Source organism: Vicugna pacos, chromosome 11 (assembly GCF_048564905.1).
Source record: "Vicugna pacos chromosome 11, VicPac4, whole genome shotgun sequence".
Classification (NCBI taxonomy): Eukaryota; Metazoa; Chordata; class Mammalia; order Artiodactyla; family Camelidae; genus Vicugna; species Vicugna pacos.
In genome coordinates, this window is record NC_132997.1 from 11522805 (window position 1) to 11529755 (window position 6951).

Genomic DNA, 6951 nt, shown 5'->3' on the forward strand with positions numbered 1-6951 from the left:
AACTTTGTGTTCCCTTCAAGCTAGGTGCAGGACGGCTTTCACACACAGTTATCTCTCAGAACTGAGCATGTGGAGAGACGTTCGTTCATCCAGCACAAAGGGAACGGGTTGAAAGAGAAACACTTACTCTGGTTTCTCAGTCTGTTCCCTAGTGCCGGTCTGAAGTGCTTGCCGTTTTCACTGTAAAACCGAGTTGGAGCTTGTACCTCCCCATATATATGTATGGAGTGGAGTTGTCAACTGAAAAGAAACTTTGTGGTCCCTTCAAGCTAGGTGCAGGAAGGCTTTCACACACACTTATCTCTCAGAACTGAGCATGTGGAGAGACGTTCGTTCATCCAGCACAAAGGGAACTGGTTGCAGGAGAAACACTTACTCTGGTTTCTCAGTCTGTTCCCTAGTGCCGGTTTGAAGTGCCTGCCGTTTTCACTGTAAACCCGAGTTGGAGCTTGTACCTCCCCATATATATGTATGGAGTGGAGTTGGCAACTGAAAAGAAACTTTGTGGTCCCTTCAAGCTAGGTGCAGGACGGCTTTCACACACACTTATCTCTCAGAACTGAGCATGTGGAGAGACGTTCGTTCATCCAGCACAAAGGGAACGGGTTGCAGGAGAAACACTTACTCTGGTTTCTCAGTCTGTTTCCTAGTGCCGGTTTGAAGTGCCTGCCGTTTTCACTGTAAAACCGAGTTGGAGCTTGTACCTCCCCATATATATGTATGGAGTGGAGTTGGCAACTCAAAAGAAACTTTGTGTTCCCTTCAAGGTAGGTGCAGGACGGCTTTCACACACACTTATCTCTCAGAACTGAGCATGTGGAGAGACGTTCGCTCATCCAGCACAAAGGGAACGGGTTGCAGGAGAAACACTTACTCTGGTTTCTCAGTCTGTTTCCTAGTACCGGTTTGAAGTGCCTGCCGTTTTCACTGTAAAACCGAGTTGGAGCTTGTACCTCCCCATATATATGTATGGAGTGGATTTGTCAACTGAAAAGAAACTTAGTGGTCCCTTCAAGCTAGGTGCAGGACGGCTTTCACACACACTTATCTCTCAGAACTGAGCATGTGGAGAGACGTTCGTTCATCCAGCACAAAGGGAACGGGTTGCAGGAGAAACACTTACTCTGGTTTCTCAGTCTGTTCCCTAGGGCCGGTTTGAAGTGCTTGCCGTTTTCACTGTAAAACCGAGTTGGAGCTTGTACCTCCCCATATATATGTATGGAGTGGAGTTGGCAACTGAAAAGAAACTTTGTGGTCCCTTCAAGCTAGGTGCAGGACGGCTTTCACACACACTTATCTCTCAGAACTGAGCATGTGGAGAGACGTTCGTTCATCCAGCACAAAGGGAACGGGTTGCAGGAGAAACACTTACTCTGGTTTCTCAGTCTGTTTCCTAGTGCCGGTTTGAAGTGCCTGCCGTTTTCACTGTAAAAACGAGTTGGAGCTTGTACCTCCCCATATATATGTATGGAGTGGAGTTGGCAACTGAAAAGAAACTTTGTGTTCACTTCAAGCTAGGTGCAGGACGGCTTTCACACACACTTATCTCTCAGAAGTGAGCATGTGGAGAGACGTTCGTTCATCCAGCACAAAGGTATCGGGTTGCAGGAGAAACACTTACTCTGGTTTATCAGTCTGTTTCCTAGTGCCGGTTTGATGTGCCTGCCGTTTTCACTGCAAAACCGAGTTGGAGCTTGTACCTCCCCATATATATGTATGGAGTGAAGTTGGCAACTCAAAAGAAACTTCGTGTTCCCTTCAAGCTAGGTGAAGGACGGCTTTCACACACACTTATCTCTCAGAACTGAGCATGTGGAGAGACTTTCGTTCATCCAGCACAAAGGGAACGGGTTGCAGGAGAAACACTTACTCTGGTTTCTCAGTCTGTTTCCTAGTTCCGGTTTGAAGTGCCTGCCGTTTTCACTGTAAAACCGAGTTGGAGCTTGTACTTCCCCATATATATGTATGGAGTGGAGTTGGCAACTGAAAAGAAACTTTGTGTTCCCTTCAAGCTAGGTGCAGGACGGCTTTCACACACACTTATCTCTCAGACATGAGCATGTGGAGAGACGTTCGTTCATCCAGCACAATGGGAACGGGTTGCAGGAGAAACACTTACTCTGGTTTCTCAGTCTGTTTCCTAGTGCCGGTTTGAAGTGCTTGCCGTTTTCACTGTAAAACCGAGTTGGAGCTTGTACCTCCCCATATATACGTATGGAGTGAAGTTGGCAACTCAAAAGAAACTTTGTGGTCCCTTCAAGGTAGGTGCAGGACGGCTTTCACACACACTTATCTCTCAGAACTGAGCATGTGGAGAGACGTTCGTTCATCCAGCACAAAGGGAACGGGTTGCAGGAGAAACACTTTCTCTGGTTTCTCAGTCTGTTCCCTAGTGCCGGTTTGAAGTGCTTGCCGTTTTCACTGTAAAACCGAGTTGGAGCTTGTACCTCCCCATATATATGTATGGAGTGGAGTTGGCAACTGAAAAGAAACTTTGTGTTCCCTTCAAGCTAGGTGCAGGACGGCTTTCACACACACTTATCTCTCAGAACTGAGCATGTGGAGAGACGTTCGTTCATCCAGCACAAAGGGAACGGGTTGCAGGAAAAACACTTACTCTGGTTTCTCAGTCTGTTTCCTAGTGCCGGTTTGAAGTGCCTGCCGTTTTCACTGTAAAACCGAGTTGGAGCTTGTACCTCCCCATATATATTTTTGGAGTGGAGTTGGCAACTGAAAAGAAAGTTTGTGTTCCCTTCAAGCTAGGTGCAGGACGGCTTTCACACACAGTTATCTCTCAGAACTGAGCATGTGGAGAGACGTTCGTTCATCCAGCACAAAGGGAACGGGTTGCAGGAGAAACACTTACTCTGGTTTCTCAGTCTGTTCCCTAGTGCCGGTTTGAATTGCTTGCCGTTTTCACTGTAAAACCGAGTTGGAGCTTGTACCACCCCATATATATGTATGGAGTGGAGTTGGCAACTGAAAAGAAACTTTGTGGTCCCTTCAAGCTAGGTGCAGGACGGCTTTCACACACACTTATTTCTCAGAACTGAGCATGTGGAGATACGTTCGTTCATCCAGCACAAAGGGAACGGGTTGCAGGAGAAACACTTACTCTGGTTTCTCAGTCTGTTTCCTAGTGCCGGTTTGAAGTGCCTGCCGTTTTCACTGTAAAAACGAGTTGGAGCTTGTATCTCCCCATATATATGTATGGAGAGGAGTTGGCAACTGAAAAGAAACTTTGTGTTCCCTTCAAGCTAGGTGCAGGACGGCTTTCACACACACTTATCTCTCAGAATTGAGCATGTGGAGAGACGTTCGTTCATCCAGCACAAAGGGATCGGGTTGCAGGAGAAACACTTACTCTGGTTTATCAGTCTGTTTCCTAGTGCCGGTTTGAAGTGCCTGCCGTTTTCACTGTAAAACCGAGTTGGAGCTTGTACCTCCACATATATATGTATGGAGTGAAGTTGGCAACTCAAAAGAAACTTCGTGTTCCCTTTAAGCTAGGTGCAGGAAGGCTTTCACACACACTTATCTCTCAGAACTGAGCATGTGGATAGATGTTCGTTCATCCAGCACAAAGGGAACGGGTTGCAGGAGAAACACTTACTCTGGTTTCTCAGTCTGTTCCCTAGTGCCGGTTTGAAGTGCTTGCCGTTTTCACTGTAAAACCGAGTTGGAGCTTGTACTTCCCCATATATATGTATGGAGTGGAGTTGGCATCTGAAAAGAAACTTCGAGTTCCCTTCAAGCTAGGTGAAGGACGGCTTTCACACACACTTATCTCTCAGAACTTAGCATGTGGAGAGACGTTCGTTCATCCAGCACAAAGGGAACGGGTTGCAGGAAAAACACGTACTCTGGTTTCTCAGTCTGTTCCCTAGTGCCGGTTTGAATTGCTTGCCGTTTTCACTGTAAAACCGAGTTGGAGCTTGTACCTCCCCATATATATGTATGGATTAGAGTTGGCAACTGAAGAGAAACTGTGTGTTCCCTTCAAGCTAGGTGCAGGACGGCTTTCACACACACTTATCTCTCAGAACTGAGCATGTGGAGAGACGTTCGTTCATCCAGCACAAAGGGATCAGGTTGCAGGAGAAACACTTACTCTGGTTTCTCAGTCTGTTTCCTAGTGCCGGTTTGAAGTGCCTGCCGTTTTCACTGTAAAACCGAGTTGGAGCTTGTACCTCCCCATATGTACGTATGGAGTGAAGTTGGCAACTCAAAAGAAACTTTGTGGTCCCTTCAAGGTAGGTGCAGGACGGCTTTCACACACACTTATCTCTCAGAACAGAGCACGTGGAGAGACGTTCGTTCATCCAGCACAAAGGGAACGGGTTGCAGGAGAAACACGTACTCTGGTTTCTCAGTCTGTTCCCTTGTGCCGGTTTGAAGTGCCTGCCGTTTTCACTGTAAAACCGAGTTGGAGCTTGTACCTCCCCATATATATGTATGGAGTGGAGTTGGCAACTGAAAAGAAACTTTGTGGTCCCTTCAAGCTAGGTGCAGGACGGCTTTCACACACACTTATCTCTCAGAACTGAGCATGTGGATAGACGTTCGTTCATACAGCACAAAGGGAACGGGTTGCAGGAGAAACACTTACTCTGGTTTCTCAGTCTGTTTCCTAGTGTCGGTTTGAAGTGCCTGCCGTTTGCACTGTAAAACCGAGTTGGAGCTTGTACCTCCCCATATATACGTATGGGGTGGAGTTGGCAACAGAAAAGAAACTTTGTGTTCCCTTCAAGTTAGGTGCAGGACGGCTTTCACACACACTTATCTCTCAGAACTGAGCATGTGGAGAGACGTTCTTTCATCCAGCACAAAGGGAACGGGTTGCAGGAGAAACACTTACTCTGGTTTCTCAGTCTGTTCCCTAGTGCCGGTTTGAAGTGCCTGCCGTTTTCACTGTAAAACCGAGTTGGAGCTTGTACCTCCCCATATATATGTATGGAGTGGAGTTGGCAACTGAAAAGAAACTTTGTGTTCCCTTCAAGCTAGGTGCAGGACGGCTTTCACACACACTTATCTCTCAGAACTGAGCATGTGGAGAGACGTTCGTTCATCCAGCACAAAGGGAACGGGTTGCAGGAGAAACACTTACTCTGGTTTCTCAGTCTGTTTCCTAGTGCCGGTTTGAAGTGCCTGCCGTTTTCACTGTAAAACCGAGTTGGAGCTTGTACCTCCCCATATATATGTATGGAGTGGAGTTGGCAACTGAAAAGAAACTTTGTGTTCCCTTCAAGCTAGGTGCAGGACGGCTTTCACACACACTTATCTCTCTGAACTGAGCATGTGGAGAGACGTTCGTTCATCCAGCACAAAGGGAACGGGTTGCAGGAGAAACACTTACTCTGGTTTCTCAGTCTGTTTCCTAGTGCCGGTTTGAAGTGCCTGCCGTTTTCACTGTAAAACCGAGTTGGAGCTTGTACCTCCCCATATATATGTATGGAGTGGAGTTGGCAACTGAAAAGAAACTTTGTGTTCCCTTCAAGCTAGGTGCAGGACGGCTTTCACAGACACTTATCTCTCTGAACTGAGCATGTGGAGAGACGTTCGTTCATCCAGCACAAAGGGAACGGGTTGCAGGAGAAACACTTACTCTGGTTTCTCAGTCTGTTCCCTAGTGCCGGTTTGAATTGCTTGCCGTTTTCACTGTAAAACCGAGTTGGAGCTTGTACCTCCCCATATATATGTATGGAGTGGAGTTGGCGACTGAAAAGAAACTTTGTGTTCCCTTCAAGCTTGGTGAAGGACGGCTTTCACACACACTTATCTCTCAGAACTGAGCATGTGGAGAGATGTTCGTTCATCCAGCACAAAGGGAACGGGTTGCAGGAGAAACACTTACTCTGGTTTCTCAGTCTGTTTCCTAGAGCCGGTTTGAAGTGCCTGCCGTTTTCACTGTAAAAACGAGTTGGAGCTTGTACCTCCCCATATATATGTATGGAGTGGAGTTGGCAAAAAAAAGAAACTTTGTGTTCCCTTCAAGCTGGGTGCAGGACGGCTTTCACAGACACTTATCTCTCTGAACTGAGCATGTGGAGAGACGTTCGTTCATCCAGCACAAAGGGAACGGGTTGCAGGAGAAACACTTACTCTGGTTTCTCAGTCTGTTCCCTTGTGCCGGTTTGAAGTGCCTGCCGTTTTCATTGTAAAACCGAGTTGGAGCTTGTACCTCCCCATATATATGTATGGAGTGGAGTTGGTAACTGAAAAGAAACTTTGTGGTCCCTTCAAGCTAGGTGCAGGACGGCTTTCACACACACTTATCTCTCAGAACTGAGCATGTGGAGAGACGTTCGTTCATCCAGCACAAAGGGAACGGGTTGCAGGAGAAACACTTACTCTGGTTTCTCAGTCTTTTTCCTAGTGCCGGATTGAAGTGCCTGCCGTTTTCACTGTAAAACCGAGTTGGAGCTTGTACCTCCCCAAATATACGTATGGAGTGAAGTTGGCAACTCAAAAGAAACTTCGTGTTCCCTTCAAGCTAGGTGAAGGACGGCTTTCACACACACTTATCTCTCAGAACTGAACATGTGGAGAGACGTTCGTTCATCCAGCACAAAGGGATCGGGTTGCAGGAGAAACACTTACTCTGGTTTATCAGTGTGTTTCATAGTGCCGGTTTGAAGTGCCTGCCGTTTTCACTGTAAAACCGAGTTGGAGCTTGTACCTCCCCATATATATGTATGGAGTGAAGTTGGCAACTCAAAAGAAACTTCGTGTTCCCTTCAAGCTAGGTGAAGGACGGCTTTCACACACACTTATCTCTCAGAACTGAGCATGTGGAGAGACGTTCGTTCATCCAGCACAAAGGGAACGGGTTGCAGGAGAAACACATACTCTGGTTTCTCAGTCTGTTCCCTAGTGCCGGTTTGAAGTGCCTGCCGTTTTCACTGTAAAACCGAGTTGGAGCTTGTACCTCCCCATATATATGTATGGAGT